This window comes from Lissotriton vulgaris, chromosome 1_1 (assembly GCF_964263255.1).
Source record: "Lissotriton vulgaris chromosome 1_1, aLisVul1.2, whole genome shotgun sequence".
NCBI lineage: Eukaryota > Metazoa > Chordata > Amphibia > Caudata > Salamandridae > Lissotriton > Lissotriton vulgaris.
This window is the reverse complement of record NC_141685.1, coordinates 1041416621-1041436292: the sequence shown is the minus strand read 5'-3', so window position 1 is coordinate 1041436292 and position 19672 is coordinate 1041416621. Positions and strand designations below refer to the sequence as shown.

Genomic DNA, 19672 nt, shown 5'->3' with positions numbered 1-19672 from the left:
ACGAGATGAGTTAGTGATTGTGTAAAAGGTAAGGACATGGAAATCAGACACTGTAACAAGTATGCACACTGGACCAACATCCAAAAGAATTCCAGTGAGCTAAACAGATTACAAAAATGGAATGCTTCCTCTAGCATATCGGTGCAAAGTGATACGAAGCTTCCAAATGGATAGTTAAAGATACTTTCCCCTGGTGCCTGTTGTCCAAGTGTCATGTCTCCTTTCATCTGATTCTCTTGTGCGCTCTCTTGCTGCAACCTGTTCCATGCCGTAAGCATGCCTGACTTAGGGAAGGTCATTTTAGGTACTGGTTCTGCTGACTTGGAATCAGTTATCCCTAACGCTTTGCTAAATTTCCAATAGTGGTACCCTTCTACGGGCTCTTATAGTCTGTCTCTTTTGTTAGGTATCTTTTTTCCCTTGGCTTTAGACCCTTTTGGGCAGTCCTAATACCAAGATACTGTTTAATGAAGGGAGTGCTCTCTTGGCAGTGCATATATAGCAATGCCTGGTATGTCATTCATGTGTTTTTTATTCTGGTGACTTTAGAATTAAAGTATTTCACAACGTTTACACATTTCTGTTTGCATGGTAGAACCAATGGCTTGGCAGTGTGCCTGCCCAATGATCTAGTATTTGATTACCTCCTGATAGCTGGACCACTTATGATTTTTGTGAAGAAGATGATCATTTTCTTGATCTTTTTTCTCCATCTGGCTCTTTGTTGTTTAAGCTCAGGGCTGAATCACATGACTGTCTGCAATGGGAGTTTGTATCTCTGTTTGAGGGAGTGCACGTTGACAGTAGAAATAGAGCTGTTTTCATAACTTTGCAATATTTGGCTGCATACATAATTGCTGTTAGATTATTACGACTGTCAATCAAGGGTGGTGATTGTGACAAACGGTTTTCTTTCTGGTCCTTTTTTATGCAGATGTTACACAAGGGTGTCCCTCTGTAGACGGCTTAGGTAAGTTTATCAATGAGCAGGAACGGTTAGAACTGGGGTAAGAAGTAAGATTGACATCTTGCACATGATTAGAGTGTCAGTCAGTCACATTAGCAGAGAGTGAATAGCCAGGGAGAGCAAGATACACAAAAACAGACAGCGTGGTTAAAGGATAAAGAGGAGTAAAGAGTAAAAATTAGCGAAATATCTAGAGGACACGAGAAGGTGTGATAAACAGAGTGAGGCAGAGGTGAAAAGACAGTTGGAGTAATGAGCAGAGTAACGGACACAGAAAGATTGTGATACATAGAGCGGCAGGTAGTAGTGAACAGAAACAGGTAATGATTCATAAACATAGTGACAGAACTTGGACAACAGAGGGAAAGCAATGGACAGGTTTAGAGTGGTGACTAAAACAAATTAACAGAGACTGGTGTATACAGAGTGATCGGCAGAGAGAGGCCAAGAGTGGTGAACAGCGACAGACCATTTAAGTGAAACAAACAGATTAAAGAGCTACCTGGAGAAAAATAACAATGATAGCAAACCTAAAGAGAGAAAAATAACCAAAGACAAATCAATCAAATAGCATGATAGACAGGGTTGGGAAGAGTAATAAGGAAAATGGACAAAGCAACAACAGCCATAGCGGCAGACTAAAAGAGTGAAGCACACTGATGAGGGCAGCTCAAAAGTGATGGACGGAAATGCTTGAATCAGCCTTAACCAGAGAGAATTTCTCAAGTTATGTTCCATGCCAGTTTTCCATCTGGCCTCGGTCCTACCCCAAAAGTGGCAATCTAACTCGAACTGCTGATTAACCAAGCAGGGCTAGCAAAAGTCAGAGGTCTATTGAAAGGGTTAACGCTAATGTTTGGACTAGATTTATGGCATTCTGGGGATCACAAATCATTCTACGAGTACACTTGAAACTCAATTTGATTATGTGAATCTTCCAATAAGTGAAACATCAAAATTACTACATTTTGTTTTTCAGAACAGAAGATATTATTCCTTGTAAGGAACCCTATCCCTTAGAACTCAATTAAATATAGGGGTGTTTGGAGGAAGCTGGCTCTGTACATACTATACCAAAGTAAGGTATAGTGTGCACAGAGTCCAGGGAGTCCCCAAAGGTATAGCAGGGGCTAAATTAGGTAAGTACTAACAACTCTCTTTGTGGTGTTGTGGGCGAGCAGTCAGGCTTATCCAGAGGCTGTGTTAAGCACTTATTGTATTCACTCCCTCAAGGACTGATTACACACACTCAGAGATAGAATCCAGACCATTGGGCAATTATAAAAATGTACACTTATGTTCTATTTCTTGAACCAAGTACGCATAGGTACAGGTAGGTAAAATGTACTTTCAATTGTTTACCTTTACATAGAAATGCAATTGGGAATGGATTTGCATTTGTTACAGGTTGGTATGGTTTCAAAAAGCAGGTTAAATTACACAGGTATTAATTTTAGAATACTTTTTGATTACTTTCAGATTACATTGACTACTGGGGGTGGTAAGCCTAGATACCACACCAAGGGATCTCACAATACAAGGTAAGTAAGGCTATTCTTGGAATAAGTTATAATTACTTTTCCTCCATACAAAACAACAGTTCAACACTAAAAACATTTTAGGCCCAAAAACTCATAACATGGGTTCCTATGGGAGAAAAATGGTTATTGGTTTATGGTAAGCAAACGTCTCACAAGCGGGAGTTTGGGGGGTTAGGTCCTAGGTTCCCCAAGGTCTAGGTAGGCATTCAAGTTGCACCACCACCTAGGCCTAAGGGGGCCTTCGGTTAGGGACGACTTACAAGCAGTGTGGGAGCAAAGCTTCTAGGGTTAAGCTCAGCACTACAGGGGCCAACAATTAGCACAGGAGCTGCACCACCAGTGGCACAGGGGCCACTGGGTGCAGGTTCCCAGAAGGACATCAGGGACCCTGTGGTTTACAATGGAAACCTTCAGTTGGGCAAAGTTGCTACAGGCTCGGGCATGGAGACTTCCTGAAGGCGACCACCGGCTGGAAAGGTAAGTTGGGGTCTTAGGGGATGCCTAGACACCGTCAGTTGGACCACCCAAGGCTGTGTGGCATCGGGTGCAGGGGTGTCTTCTGGCATCTTGTTTCTTTACCAACTCCTCTCGCAGTCAAAGGGGTGCCTTTCAGGCTGAGGCTGCAGGCGTCATCTTGAGGCTCAAAGTAGGCGATCACCAGATTGTAGACCAGGATTGCCTGGGATACCTCCTCGTGGGGTTGGGCTACTCAAACTTGGGCCGTGAGCGTCAAGTACAAAGTGGTGCAATATCGTGTAGCCGCCTGGATCCAGGTTCTGTGGTCGAGTCTTGCTTGAGTAAATCTGGTGCCTATGGGAGACAGAGTCTGTAAGGTGAGTGCAGACCAGGTCCTACGGGCTCGGGAGTGGCTTGCTATGCCGGTTTCTTTGCTGTAGGCAGGTCAGAGTCGGGATGGGCCGGTAGGGCTAGGGCCACAGCAGTTGGTGTCCTCTTCTTCCTGGGTCAGCGCGGCACTTTGCTCCTTCTTTCTACCTCGAATCTGAGGAGGCAAGTTTTAGGGTTGCCCCTAAATACCAAATTTAGGGGTGTTAAAGGAGAGTGTAGGTGAGGTCCAATGGGTCCCTTCCTTGGGGTGGGTAGACCCCCATTATGCCACCCTCTAGTGGGAGGGGGCATGAGCCTCTCCCTAATTGGCGGGGTCCCCTCATCTTCAAGATGGAGGGGACTGGGATGTGTGCTTCACCTCGCCTCCCCCACCTGAGGGGTGGGGTTAGCAAAGGTGGGCACACCTCTCCTCCTAGCTTGGCCTTCCTGACGATTCTCCCACCCAAAGGGGTGGGAGAACCAGTGGGAGCCAGTTGCTGGGGGCAGAAAAAGGCAGGGACAGCTTCCAAAGACGGCAGGCCTTTGTAGCTTCCCCTCTGTGAACCCAGCCCATTCTGGGGAAGGAGGCATGACACCTCTGCCCAGGATGGGCTTTCTTTCTGGACCCAGTGAGCGGAGGCTGCCTACCCAGGGGTCTAGAAACCTGTTCAGTGTTCAAGTTCAAGTTCAAAGGTTTTATTTCGATAAAATCATATCATAAAAGCATCACAATGATATAAAAAACATTTACACAAAGACGAACCTTCTTCAACAATTAAAATTTGAATCACACATTTTAAAACTTTTTAAAAATAGGATATAAAACAAGCAAATTAAACAGTTGACGCAAGCCTTTTTGCTCGGATAGACCATGTCCACGATAAGAACTTAAATAGACCATAGATATATAATGTCCGGGTATCGGATATTAGGATGCGAAGTGCTTCATTTGAATGCCTGGCGCCCATAGCCCGACAAATGGGTTTAAGCCACCGTTGCCTTGGGAGTGCATAAGCCGGGCAAACAAATAGAATGTGTGGTACAGTCTCAATACTAGTTATACAAAAGGGGCAAAAAGGTGTGGTTTGAGACAGTGATTTCCAGTGGGCTGTTAATGCGCGCACCGGGAGAGCCCCAACCCTGAATCTAAAATATAGGGTCCTATCATAAGGTTTCCAAACAATGTCTAGGTAGAGCTCTCAGAATGTTGCATCCTTATATTTTAGAAACTCTTCTGTCAGCCTGCCAAGAGATGGGTCAGTGGTGGTTCTTATGGCAACCCATTTCCAATAAAGGATCTTTAAGGTGGCTTTCGGGGGAGAAGACCGGCTGGTTCAAGCTTCGCTAAGTCGTAGCTCCCCAAGTAAGAATTTGATATCTCTAAGCCATTTTATTTGTTGCCAGCCCACCATTGACAGTACCTCCACTAGTCCCTTAGCATACTTGGTAAGTTCGGGGGTTCGCCAAAGTCTAGCCCACAGGAGCAACGGCCGATATTTTGCCAGCTTGCTAATGGGTTGGCAGCCTAGGTCGAGCAGCAGTGGTAGAACAGGTGTGCTCTGGGAAGTGACATAATGCCCCTTAAAAACTTGTTCTCGGACCTTGTTAGTAAATCGGTATTAGAAAAGCCCCAAAGCTCAGCGTCATACAAGGCAGCACTGACGCCCTTGGCTTTATAGATGTCAATAACAGGGGCAATTGGCCTGGTCGTGGACGAGCGCTGCTCTTTAAGGAGCGCCCCCGTGACCCTCTTGTGGCTTAGCAACATTTTGGAAAGGTGAGGGGCCCACTGCATGGTATCCGTAACACGAATACCTAAATAGCCGAATATAGTGACCCTCTCCAGAGATACTTGATTTAATATAGGAGGTCGCCCTCGTCTTTTCGGGGGGTTTAGCATCAGATACTTGGTCTTCTCTGTATTAATTACCATACCACGCTTGGTGCAAAAAGCCTGAAAGGTGTCTAGAAGGCCTTGAAGGCCCACCGGGGTCTTAGATAGTAGGAGCTTATCGTCGGCGAATAGGAGTGTAGGGATTCGCTCCCCCGCCAGGGATGGTGTGTCTGATGGTTTTTCAAGCAGATGTTCAACAACCCCATTCACATATAACGAGAAAAAGGTTGGGGCAAGGACGCACCCCTGGCGGACCCGTCTCCCCACCGGTATCCTGTTAGTTTTCTGCCCCTCAATGCCCCACCTAACTTGCGCGAAGTTACCTTCATATAGCCTCACTAGGATAGACAGAATATTAGGGGGGATCCCCATATCTGACAGCACCCCCCATAGGCGGCCTCTAGGTACAAGGTCAAAGGCAGTCTTTAAGTCGATAAATGCGAGGTAAAGACTGCCTTTGCCTATAACCACTATTTTCCAATAAATTAACAACAGTCTAAAAGCCTGCTCAATTGTGCCAGTGCCGGCTCTGAAACCGGCTTGATAATTAGAGAGAATCTCGTTATCTTTAGCCCATAAGTGTATTCTCTCTAAAATCACCTTTCCCACAACCTTCTGGGTAGAGTCTAATAAGCTAATTGGGCGGTAGTTAGAACGTTCATCTCTCTGGCCTTTTTTATAAATAGGGACGACCTTGGCCCCCTTCCAGGATACTGGGATTGCAGCACCATTATTAATAGCATTAAGTAGGGTATGGATGAGCTTCCCCCACTTTGACAAATTTGAGCGGAGCAGGTCCCCAGGAATACCGTTGGGGCCAGGTGCCTTTTGGGGCACAATGCAACTAATCGAATGTTCCACCTCCTTAGCTGTAAAAGGGAATAAGGTGTTTTCTACCGATGGCGCTAGAGGTCTGCCAGACGCGGCAATAATAGGAGCTTCTGGCTGGCAGGAATAGAAAGTGAGAAAATGATCAAACCAAGCCTGGCCCGTGATTTTGCAGGTAATAAGGTCACTATCGGGCCTGTTCTTTGCCCTTATAGTACTCCAAAAGCGGCCCGAGTCCCGCCCTACGCTAGCCTCTCTTAAGGTATGCCAATACAAATTCTCCCACTCCTTTTTAGCATTTACTACCGCCAAGTTATGCACTCTCCTGGCTTGCTGGATTAAAGATTGAGACCTCGCCTTGACAGCTTTTATTAGAGCAGACTTCCTCTGTCTGCATAGTGGTGTGTACCATCCCTGCTTCTTCTTGGGCCTCTGATGTACAGTTGCCCTACCCCCTGCTATTGGTACCATAAATACGTTCCCTATGGAGGTTATGGCCTCCTGGAACAGCGTTGTGACTCTTGAGGGATCTGAATGCTCTGTCGTAAACGCCTCCATCGCGCCCAGCGAATTTGTTAATAATGTATCTATACTCTGGACTTTCGCCTCGTCTAGGGCAATTTTACTCCACTTTAGGCGCCTTCCACAATTAGATGGGTAGACTTGTTGAGTGGGATTTGCCTTACATAGTGGGGCTACGCTGTTCTGCCTAGGCCACAAATGCTTTAAGGTTAGAGATAGCAAGTTGTGGTCACTATCTACAGTGGGTATAACTGCCATATCCTGGACAGAATGCCAGAGAGTTATATCAAGGAGAATGTAATAAATCCTTGATGTATGGTTTACCCTGTTATAGGTGTGGGCACCTAAAGGGTCCGAAGCTGTCCTGCCGTTTAGTGCTCTTAAGCCGAACTCAAGAGTCATAGCGTTCAGCTGAATCGCCCAATGTGTCCATTTTTTTATAGGTGGGATTTCTAGGGCTGGTATGCCCCTCATAGAGTCATCCTCCACCACATCCAAGATATCATCTACCACGAGGGGTTCATATGTGCAATTAAAATCCCCTGCGACCAATACTTGGGTACCATCACAGCATCCGCCTAAGGACTTTTCAAGCAAAGCTACTGTAGGGGACTCAGAGCTGCATTTAGTGCCCCATGCATATATATCAAATATGTCAAGGATCCTCCCTCCACCATGCCCTCTCATTGTGATCCTAAGAATGTCTGGCGAACTGCAGCATTTGTGTGTAATACTACAGCCCAGGGAGACGCTCACCCATATGAGAAGCCCCCCCCCACCCCCCACCCCCCGTGGGCCGTCCCCTCCCTGATGGTGGTAGAATTGCGGGTATGAAAAAAGTTTGATAGCCAACCTTATGATTTGGTTCCAGACTTCAAGTTTCTTGGAAGATACAGATGTTATAGGACTCCACTCCAATCGGGGAGTTCGACCTTTATTGTCCCCACTTTACGTCAGTAATCAAAGTTAAATTGGTTATACTAGAGACCATTAGTTGTATCAGTAATTAGGCCACAATTGCCATATGCGGATATCCCGAAGACCCAACTTTTTACAGTTTATGGTGCAGAAGGTTGCTGTTGGAAAAAGATTCGCTGTTGGGCTTCTCTGGGATTACCTAATGGGACGGTATATAATTCCGCTGTCCCTTAGGATCCCTTCCTTGGCCAAAGCTAACGAGAGACTACCTTATCAGTAGTTTAGAGTTCAGCTCTCTATGGGGGTCCGAGTCGTACATATTCAAAACAGAATATACAACTATTTTTATATTTTTATATTTTAATCCTGAGGAAGGTGCTGGCTTTTAACGAAGTTGCCAAAACCGAAATGCGTCGATGCTATTCTAGAATTGTGACACACAAAGTCATTGGACCAAATAACTTCTCCATCTAAGATATTTGCACAATTTGGAGTTTGATTTAATTATGTCTGACTATTGAGTCCTCTTCTTTTTTAATTAGAATAATTTTCTATGTTTTCATTCCCACTGTGTTATGATTTTTAATGTAATTATTTTATTGTGTTGGGACATATATTCAACTATTTTACTGTAATTTTACTGTAATTTCTTCTTTCATGTATGTTGTAATAAATTGCGCACGTTTTTAATTTTGACCATTTGCATCATCTTTGCTCTTGCTAGGCCGTATGGATTGAATCAATTATGTTTGTAATGTTGAGTTTGCAAGTGTAGTATTTGGTTTGTATTTTCATCCAAAGGGGACACTTTATTTGACTTACGCAAAGTCATTAGGACAGGATTTGCGAAAAGGAGGGGGTCAATGACAGTCTTACAGATGAGGGGACTGTCCCTGAGGGTGAATTAACAACCAATAGGGGCTGTGACCTGGGGCGTCGGAGCATGCCCACCACCTGGAAGAGCTGAAAAAGAAGGTGCCAATATTGAGTCCTGAGAATTGATGGAAAGCATCGATACATTGGTAGGGAGTAAAGGAGGTAGAGAGCCAACAGGTAACGAGAGGCGTCGCTCTGTATTTTCTATTGCATTTGCCACCACGCCAATTGTTTTTTGGAGCATGCGATCTATGGCCGTTAGGCTAGGGAGCTGCAATTTCGCTGCCTCCTTTGGCTTTGGGGCGGTGGCAGGAACGGGCATCACTGGATTACGCCTCACCATTACAGAGGTTAAACTGGACACTCAACAGCTGCCAACAATTGTCACACAATTTAAATACAACAAGGAGCCTCTAACAGCAGAAGCTTGATAGACAGTACTTCATGAAGTTGGAAAGAGCCCAGAGACCCACAACAAAGAGTCAAGGAGGGTGGCCCAGCCAGGCCCCCCACGGCCACTAACAGCTAAAAACAGTCCTGCCCTTAGCCCGGCGCCGCCCGTGCGCATCCCGCGAAGTGGAGGTAGGGCCGGTAATTTATGCGTCTCCGGGCGCGGTGGTGAGCGTCAGTGGGCGGGACTGCCCCGCAAGGACTCCTGGGACGTGTAGTCCCCCCGCTCTGCGGCCGCTCGTAGGTGGGATAAGCGGCGGCGGGGGGGGACTATCAAGTGACAAGCAAACAGATCCCGGGTCAAAGGCAGCACAACAAAATGGTTCCAGTGCACACAAGGGATGCAAAGTAAGTTTCAAGCTTCTGTTTAGTGGTGGCAAAGGGCGGGCAGCCATTCAGGAACCACACCAGGGCTGGTCATTTTTCAGTGGGCATCTCTCTGAGTGCATTTTTTATTAAATCCCACACTGGCATCAGTGTGGGTTTATTGTGCTGAGAAGTTTGCTTCCAATCTTCCCAGGTTTTAGTAAGGCCATTATAGAGCTGTGGAGTTCGTAATGAACAACTCCCAGATCATATACTCTTAAATTCTTTACTACACTTACAATATCTAAGAATGGAGTTAGGCACTGTAGGGGGACAGGGCTCATGCCACTGTACCTTACCTGAGTGGTAGTGCACCCTGCTAAAGGAGTGGCTTACCTAAGCCTCACGCAGTGGGTTGCAAGCATGGCACACAGGGATGTGTCTCATGACGACTCTTCACTTTTCTCTGCACCAAAACATGTAGCCTGCAACGGCAGTGTGTGGGTGTTTAGGTACACAACCTCTAAGAGTGGCACAATAGGTGCTGCAGCCCTTAGAGGCTTATTACCCATTGTACATTTTACAAGGGGCCTACCTGTAGCCAGAGATGTGCCAATTGTGGGTACAATCGAACAGTTTTGGGGAAAAAACACAGGCCCTAGGAGCCTGATTGGCAGAGACCCAGGGCACATCTAGTCGGGTTGCATCGGTTGTCAGGCAAAAAGTGGCGGATAACCATGCAAAAAGGGGCACTTTCCTACACAGTTCCCTTCCCCTTCCCACTCTGGGAAGGTATGTACTGCTGCTGTTGATAGAAGTAGTTCCATGTTAATTTCAGCATTGCAAAATCACCTGCAAAATGTTTGTGAATACCCGCATGCTCAAGGATTTGCAGTTAGTTATACTTCAGGCTCCCGGTTTTATGGTGTTTATTTTTGTAACATTTCCGTCTGTATTTATCCATATTTATTTTTGGGCATTTTATCAGTATTTATCAATATTTATTTTGTATTTTGCCTATAAATGAAGTTGAAAAACTACATTTCCATATTTATTTAACTGACAGACGCGCACTCATACTTTGAAGACTGTCATATTTTAACTATTTTTCATAACTATACATCCACTGGTAAATACTAGCAATATACCATAAATGTATGTTGACATATGCCGTGATTTAAAGAAATGTCATCCTTTTTTAAATTTCCCATGCTGTCCATTTGCTCAGCTGCTGGCCTATAATTTATGAAAGACAGCACGGAGAGTCACTTAAAAAAAGCACAATTTGCTGTATTTATTCACTTAAAAAAATAAATGCAGACAGAAAACACATTGTTTTGTGTATGTATGCATCTGTAAAAATCCGTAAAAACGGAAAACAGGGAGCCTTATTTATACTACATTGTGCAGCCTTCCACTATAACACTCCATTTCCTAGCCGTAATATACAATGCAGGAAAATATGTCCTACTGACAGGTTTTCAATCATTGCATGTGCTCTTTGCCCTTTTTTTTAGCATACCATAGTTACACAGACGTGTGCACAAACGTTTGTGAGTAGTGCATCGGTTAATCGGTTTTTGTACTATAGTATGACCAGATGTGTGCCCAAACTGCTTGTACTACAGTTATTTAGATTGCAAATCACCGATAATGTCTTATGTCTGGAATATCTTGTCTTCCCACTCACAAAAGATGCTGATTAGCAGACTTGGATGGGCTGCAAAATGGAGTGGCATGCCTCGAGAGGAGCGCCTTACATTTGAGCATCAGGGACAATTTCTTAATAAGTGCAGAGGGCTCCTAGATGGGAGTAAGGAGTCACTTCTCTGCGACTCGGCAGCCCATGAAAAAGTGCTCCCAGAATGAGAAGACGTGCACACATTGGCAGACTTGTCAACTCACTCGCATCGGACCTGTGTCAAGGTTTTTTTACCGCCTGACAAACAAAATGTTTCCAAAGACTTCAATAGAGTTGCCTGCTATTCAAGTCAATATCACCCTTCAGAAAAGTGTCTATCCTCCGTCGACCTTAAAGGGAACACACATCACTCTCTGAAATGCCTGACTTCACCTGCATTTTTGAGGCAAGAGGTTGACAGGCGTGTCTGAAGCTCCCAAAATAACGTCGCATCTTTCTTCTGCACCACACCACCAGCCTGACCTGCCTGGTCGGCACGTGCTCGCGCAGCTTCCAGTGTGTTGTCAAGCACTGTCAATTCACACAAAAGTCTTCTGGAGTTCATGGCAGCACCTGAGAGGTTTTAAGAACCCAAAGCCACAGAGGGGGTTCAGCTTTGACTTGCTGCTACCTCGTACCCCGACCTTCAGCAAGCTCTGTCCTACTCAACCCTTTATTTCTGGCTGTTTCAGGGGAATTACTTTCTTTCTCTGACTTAATGTATATACTGTCAATTCTGCGATTAATGTTAGCAAGGTGTTGTCATGTTTCTCAGTGAATGTGTGGGGGGACGCCCCCCCCTCCCCCCCCCCTCCCCCCCCCCCCCCCCTGCTCCACATCACGAGGGAGCGCACGTTGCTTCTGGTATGCTGCAGCACATGCGGGTTCACACTAGCAGTGTTCGGTTCAAGGCACTCAGATAAGGCTGCAAGAGCACGCTGGTACTCAGGGACACCCTCTTTGACCTATTGCCTCCATCAGGACATGACTTTTGCCAAACTCTGTCCCTCTCACCTATGTATTTATTTCTCATTTATTTAATGGTTTCAAGTGAACTGTTTTGTTTGTATGGCTGTACAATGGTATCATTTGGTACACTCATACCTGTCAACTTATTTGACAGGTGCCGCACCTTTTTACTTTAATGCACCCTCCTGACGAAGAAAATTTCTCCATAAAATATAATGGAGCCACCAGCTTTTCAAACCTATATCACCCTCCAAAAAAGTGTTAATTCCCCATTGAACAATGATTATCAGTCCATGTTAGATAAGTGCAGCATCTTTTAGGCAAGACTGAGTCGACTAATGAAAATATTAGCCTGTGACATAAAACAGATGATAGGTGTCTCTTTCAAGGTCCTTATTTTTGATTTAGAAAACGAAGTGTCCAGATACTTTTTCTGATGATATACCAGCTTTGGAAATATGCAAATAGAATGTCCCAGACCCTCTACATTAAAGCTGCATAACCTGCATCCTTAGACCAATAGATAGATTTTTACAAGATCCCTCAAACTGTTCCAATGGAATGTATAATAACCTCAGTCTAATGTCCTTTATCCTAATTCCTGCCTCAAGATCTGACTCAAAGTTATTTTCTCTGATTGCCTGGTAAGAGTCTAATGTAGTTTCCATCGGTTTGTATGCCCAGAATGTGAGCAGGTTTTTCTTAAAGTCGATGTCTCACAGTGAACTTCTTACAATCTATTTGTGCGGTAGTCGATTTTTGAAACAAGTAGATCTAGTTGCGGGCGCTGGTATTCTTGGATAATGTTATAAATCAGGTTATGTTTAATTCACACTCTCCAAATGATTTTAACATCAATGCCTTTGAAATATTGTATTTTAAAGTATCCGTTTAGCCTTTCTGTGGTTGCAAATATAATTGATTGTTGTAGCAATATGACAGCTGATCAATGACTTCAGTGCAGAGTGGAGGTTTAGGGAGGGTGTTGGTTTAAAATAAATATATTATATTTTAATTGTAAATGTTGTCCCAGATTAGCACTTCTTTCAAGTCAAGTGTTGGGGAAGCATATCGAAGGAACATAATGAGCAAAGAGTTCATTACTATAATTAATGGTCTTATGGCTCTTCTTCCATAGAAGCTTGTGAATCGTTTCATGTATTTTTTAATTATATTACCTTTCTGTGTTCTTGAGAAAATATGATCAAAACCAGAAATTTTTATTATTGATAGTTATTCAAAAATAGTCATACGTATTTCCTTGCTCTATGGTTTCTGTGCCTAATTTCCAAGATAGATGTGTTTCACCTCTACCAAATATCATCATTTTGGTCTTTGTTGAGTGTACAGCTAGCTGGTTTATAGAACTAAATACATTCAGACGAGACAGTTGCTGTTGTAAGTCACGAGATGTTCGAGGGGGAAAAAATCTCTAGCATAAGCCAAGTGAGCAATGGCCTATTTTGCCATTTTTTGAGCTATACCATCTTGTACATAATGTTTTTGGACAAATCAGAAATATATAATGAGAACAAAAGTGGAGCAAGGATGCAGCCCTGCAGTACTCTATTGTGCATGTACATTTTAGGAGGCAGACTGTTTCTACACGAGTTTCCTTTTCACCCCCATCTTTGTGCAATCCTATCAAGATGTAAAGAACTGAATGACCAGTACTCTAGTTTAATAGTTTTTTTTCACAAAGGCCATGATATAGTCCATATGAAAATGCATATAGGTTATTATTCTTAGTTCCCTCAATCTTCTTTATAAATAATGTGAGAGCAACTATCTTATCAATGGCAGAACATCCAGTCTGAAACCCAGTTTTGTGAAATTATATTAATTTACATACATTAACCAAAGTAGTTCATTTATTAAGTAGGAATTTTGCAAACAATCCATCCTCAGCATCAGGCAGAACTATGAGCCAATATCTTTGGGATTGATTAATGCTCCCTTTTGATGGATCGGCTCAGTAAGTAAGCCTTTACACAAAGGTGGAATGTGTCCAGTTCTTGACACATTTGTAAACAAACGTATTAAAAGAGTGCTTTATAAAGTTGGATTATATTTCATCACTGTAATTGGAATTCCTTTTGGTCCTGCAGCTCGCAAGGAGCAACACTTTTGAATTAGATCGATAATTTCAGCTTTAGTCATAAAAAATGTGCTATCAGTATTCATTTTCGTATCATTCATTGAAATAACACTGCTTGTATATAATTCATTTATATATTTTTCCAAATTCTTATTGATTGATATATAATAGTCACTGGACATTCTATTTGCACATGTACCAATCCTGATTTAATGGCCTCTTAAAGATTTGTCCACACAGCTTCCTGTATGTTACACTTGAGTCTCTTTTTGTTTTTCTTTATTTAATTTCGCTTGACCTATGGTCCTTTAATAGACATCATATCTATTTCTGATGATATATTTTACAAGCAATGTTGATTGGTCTTTCCTAACTTGTGAAATCTAGGGTGACGATTAGTCTTCTTGATGGAGAGGAATACAAAGGTCAAGAATTATCCCGATTCACTTTTGTGTATTTATGCCTTTAGTACTTGGTCATTGGTTCCGAAACTCAGAGATATTTAAATTACAAAGTTTTGATTTTCCAGATGCGTTAATGTATTATTAAAGTCACTATACCATTTTATATTCGAAATGCAGTTTGTAACTCATGGTTCTAATCGAAGTGAACTACTTTCTAGGCAGACGTGCACGCGCAAGAGCAAAATGCTGTGACTCAGTGAAGAGAGCCAATGGCTGAAGTAGCAGCCCCAGTGCCCCATGCTGTACCCGGAGTGGGTAGGTGAAGCAAAATCTGAATGAAACTTGAAAGGACAAATAAATGGATGCGGAGGACTGACAGAAAGCCCCCTTATTTATCTAGGTATGTATTTTTATTATGATTTTTTTTAACATTAGACTAGTCAGACAGCTAAAGTAGTTCCTAGGCCGCACGTAAAACTGGTTTCCTAGATTGTGCGCTCTTGAACAAATTTTGATGAGGTTGTTTTACAACTTTTGGCATTGATGACCATGAGAGATATGTCTCGTTCCTCCACCGCCACTGATTCTTTTAACTATGGGGGATATCAGTGCTCTCAACTAACTGAAAGGTGGCATGCAGAGCTTTATAAAATTACAAGGTAAAGAAACAGAGAAAACACCACCTCAGCTAAATCAGTTAGACTGTGGACACTAGAAGATGGATGTTCAGACAGGCCAATAAAGCTGGCTCTGCACTATGTAGCGCGCTGTATATCCCTCACTGTAGTACAGAAGACATGCATGTTACATGCACGCACACACACATGAATATCGCTGGTACATGCAATAAGTAAATAAACACTCGAAAGCAGAGGAAACAATGCATAAACAGAGAACAGGCTGTTTGTTTACACGGTGCCTGTTCCAAACAACAGTGGTGTAAATTAAAAACATAAATATTTATGCATTCGTTCATCATATGCATACATATTTACAGTTAAGAAAGACAAAGGTTTATGAAACCAGAGACGTCTACTGAAAGACAGGCTATGTTTCAAACCCATCTAGCCGGACATGGGAATGGAGCAAGAGCAGGTAGGTACAGGATATGGCCTGGCAGGGCTGAGAAATAAAAGGAATCAAACACAGGGGTCATGGGGTGAGGGATATGGGACTCAAAGCCAGAGGTTTAAGACACAGAAATGTCTCAGAGGAGGAAGATGGGGCAGAAGTGGGTTGGGCTCACAGCAGGAAAGTATGTGGGGGAGACGCAGTTTAAAGACGCGTAAATAATAAGGTTAAGGGATGTTCAGAAGGGAGTGTGGGACGCACTGTTCGACGAGATCCATAGCTGCCGGTTTCCCAGGATCCTCAACGTCTATTTCCAGATAAGAATGTTTCTTTGCATTCAATGGCTTGTAGTGTTTTTTTATGGTAATGAGATAAACACAACTACAGGTTCCTCAATGCAAACTAAAAAACAAAAGTTCTGAAGATGGTAGCCGTGCATGGATCTGGGAAACTAGGCAGAGCTGAGTAGTACAGCCTTAGAACACAAAGGTTACGGTTGGGTGATAATCAGAATGGTGTGTTGGACTCGTGTTGAGGAAGCTCAGACGTTGAACAGAAATGTGATGGTAAAGAGGCCATAAGAGGCGTTGGGGGCTCATTAAGGAGGGTTTAAAACATAGAAATCATGAGGGAGGGCGGTTCATAGGAGAAAGACACCACTTCAACATTTACAAATGTTATGGCATGGGTTGTTTAGAAGGGAGTTTCGAGTCTCCACATGAGATTAACACAGGTTTAAAGCATAGACATGTTAACGTAGGAGAACCAGTTCATAAGGGGTTGTGGGGCTCTCTTGGGACGGCAGCACATGCCTAAAATACAGCAATGTTAACCTAAGAGGAATTGAGAAGCAAGTGTGGTGGTCTGCTGGGGAAGGAAGCACACTTTAAAAAAAACTGAAATGTAAAGGCAGAGATATGAATGAAATATGGGGTAGTTAAAGCAGAAAAGCTTAGGTTGAAAACACATAAATGTTCCGGTCAGAGTTCAGAATAGAGTGTGTTGGTCCCTTAGGGGGGGAAGCATACTTTAAAAAAAATCAGAAATGTTCAGTTAAGGGAGAGTTATGAAGGGAATGTGGGGTCCCTACAGGAAGGAAGCACAGGTTGAAAAGACAGAGATGTTAATGTAAGGGGTTCAGAAAGTAATGTGGTGGTCCCTTACGGAGGGTAGCATACTTTTAAAAAAACTTAAATGTTAAGTTAAGGGAGATTTCTAAAGGGAATGTGGGGTCCCTATATGAGTAAAAGAACAGGTTGAAAACAGAAATATTAAAGTAATTGTTTTAGAAAACAGTGTGGTGATCCCTAAAGGAGGGGAGCACACTTTTAAAAAACAGAAATATTAATTTATGGTAGAGTTCTGGAGGGAATGTGGTGTCCCTGCAGAGGGGAAGCACAACTTGAAAATACAGAAATGTTAAGATAGAGGATTAGAAGAGAGTGTGGTGGTTCCTTGGGGAGCGAAACAGACTTCTAAAAAATCAGAAATCTTAAGTCAAGGGAGATTTCTAAAGGGAATGTGGGGTCCCTACAGGATGGAAGCACAGGTTGAAAACACAGAAATGTCAAAGTAATAGATTCAGAAGAGAGTACTTGGTCTGTTAGTGTGGGAAGCACACTATTAAAAAACTGAAATCTTAAGTTAATATAGAGTTCAGGAGGGAATGTTGGGTCTCTACAGGAGGGAAGCACAGGTTGAAAACACAGAAATGTCAAAGTAATAGATTCAGAAGAGAGTACTTGGTCTGTTAGTGTGGGAAGCACACTATCAAAAAACTAAAATCTTAAGTTAATATAGAGTTCAGGAGGGAATGTGGGGTCTCGACAGGAGGGAAGAATGGGTTGAAAACAAAGAAATGTTATGGTAAGGGGTTCAGTAGACAGTGTGGTGGTTCCTCAGGAAGGTAAGCACACTTTACAAAGAAGAAATGTTAAGTACAGTATAAAAGTACAGAATTATTAAGGTAAGGGGTACAGAAGACAGTGTGGCGGAACCTTAGAGTACGCAATACACTTTTAAAAAACAGAAATGTTAAGTTGAGCACGAATTGAAAACACAGAAATCTTAAGGTAAGGGATTCAGGAGATAGTGTGGTGGATCCTTAGGGAGGGAAGCACACTTCTAAAAAAAAGAAAAACCAGAAATGTTAAGTTAAGCACAGGCTGAAAATACAGAAAGGTTTAGGTAAGGGGTCCAGAAGAGAGTGAGGTGGCCCCTTAGGGAGGGGAGCACACCTTTTAAAAAGAGAAATGCTAAGGGAGAGATCTAAATGGAATGCAGTGTCCCTATTTGAAGAAAGCACAGGTTGAAAACCAAGTAATGTCAAGGTAGGGGGTTTAGAAGAGAGTGTGCTGGTCCCCTAGGGAGAGAAGTACAACTTTTAAAAACAGAAATGTTATGGGAGAATTCTGAAGGGAACATTGGGACCATGCAGAAGGGAAGCACAGGTTAAAACCCAGAAATGTTAAGGTAATAAAGTTGTGCAGGGAGTGCAGGGAGTGTAGGAGTAACTTCAGTATGAAGCACAATTTGAAAACACAGATTTAATATGGTAAGAAGGTTACAGGGTTGGATTCCGTGAAGAAGGGAGTGTTCCGACAAAAAGGTGTGGTAAGGGAGAATTTGGACGGATGAGGGAATTCCTTCAGAAGTGAAGCATAGATTAAAAATATATAAATGTTAAGGTAAGGGGAAGTGAGGGGTCTCAGCACCAGCTGAGCACTTGTTGAAAACATAGGAATGCTAAACGAGTGTGGACACCGAGAAGGGGGTGAGGGAAGAGCACACAAGTTGAGTGACTTTCAAAAAGGGGCATAGGCTTTTTTGAAGGAGGGTTTACTCCTTAGAAATACTAAAAATGTGCCATATGTTCAGAATGAAGCATAGGCAACTGCAGATGGAGACCCCGGGTTGAAAACTTGAATATGTTATGGTAAGGGGGTTAAAGAAGGGACGTGGTATCCCTGCGGGGAAGGTGCGTAGTTTGAAAACACAGAAATGTGCAGGTAAGGGGCGTCTAAATTTGGTATGTGGACAGGAGTGGTACGCGGTTGAAAACAGAAATGTTAAGCTAAGAAGGAGCAAAAGAGTTCGTCTTCCCTGCAGGGGGGAAATACGGCGCTGGAACCCAGAAACATTGTGATTAGGGGGTTCATGAGTGAATGTGAGAGACCTTGCAGGAGGGGGCTCTGTTCCAAACACAAAAATGTGAAGATATGTTCAGAAAAGAGGATGGAGCACCATGTAGGAGGAGCGTCGAGCTCCCAAACAAACAACGGAGGTAGGCAGGGGTGTTACAAGTGGGAGCAGACATATGACACGGCAAGGAGCTTCAGGTGGGAGGCTGTGCAGAGCTTCTCTGCAGCACGAGGTCTCGGGTGTAAAACGGTAACACGTGTGGATCCCTCCTAGGGTGCTTACAACACAAACACGCTAATGTAACTGGGGGTCACATGAGGTGGTGGTATCGCGCCCAGCTTTCTTAAAAGTGCTCAGAGGGTACAACTGCCCCCACCCCTCTCAGCACTGACAGGAGCAGAGGGATCGATAACAGACACGTATTGACTCACACAGCACGTACCAGCGTGGTGCAGGCAGCTCTGCCGCAGACCAGACTTTCACTTCTCCTCTCGCTCTTCAGAAAAAAAAACCTCAAGTTTCTCCCTGGGATGGAAAAGAAGAAACCTCCTTCTTGCACCGGAAGCCAAAAAAAGAATTTAAAAAAATGGAGAAAGAGCGATGCGGCCGGGCCCCGGGAGCTGGCGCTGTGAAGGGCCTCGGGTGGGGGCGCGGGGGGCGTCGGCGGGTCCTGGAAGCTGGAGGGCTGCCACCCTGCTCGCACCCTACCCGGCTGCAAGAGTCTCCCGGCTGCCGCTCTGCCATGCACTTTAAGGGAGGGGGAGGAAGCCGAGGCAGGGCGAGCCAGCCAGCCAGGGACAAGGAAGCGCGCTCTCCGCAGTCCGGCTCTGCAGGGGCTCCCTGCTCTCCGATGGGAGGGGGCGCCCCTCTCGCTAGGGCACTCGGGTCCCCTGGCAGGGCAACTCTGGACCCAGACTTAGGAGCCGGGCTGAGCCGAGGCCGTGAGTGAATTTTTAATGCAGCGTCGCCATTTGCCGGGTGGCATTGGAACTGGGGCTGGTGAGAGGTGGGGGCGAGGAGAGGCGCACATGGCGAAGTGGGCACCTTTAGGTCAAAGCGTGAGTGGATGAAGACACGAGGCGGCTGAAAGAAGAAGGATAAACTTGGGGAAAAGTTTAGGTGATGGAGGTCCGCGGGTAAGAGACAAAGAGAAAGGGAGAGCGTAGAAATAAAGAAAATAA

The 19672-nt window shown here is 44.0% G+C and overlaps 1 protein-coding gene across 5 annotated transcripts in view; it reads right to left on the bottom strand.

Annotated features, from left to right (window-relative positions):
- NFIX (nuclear factor I X) overlaps positions 1-19033 on the bottom strand; it is a 1679708-nt gene extending 1660675 nt beyond the window's left edge. For 3 of the 5 annotated variants that reach the window (XM_086962266.1, XM_086962273.1, XM_086962361.1), the window contains exon 1: positions 18934-19033. The gene's annotated coding sequence lies outside the window, so the exon portion shown is untranslated. The remainder of the gene's footprint in view (positions 1-18933) is intronic. The other 2 variants (XM_086962382.1, XM_086962415.1) reach the window with 1 other exon arrangement.
- Between the last annotated feature and the right edge of the window lie 639 nt (positions 19034-19672).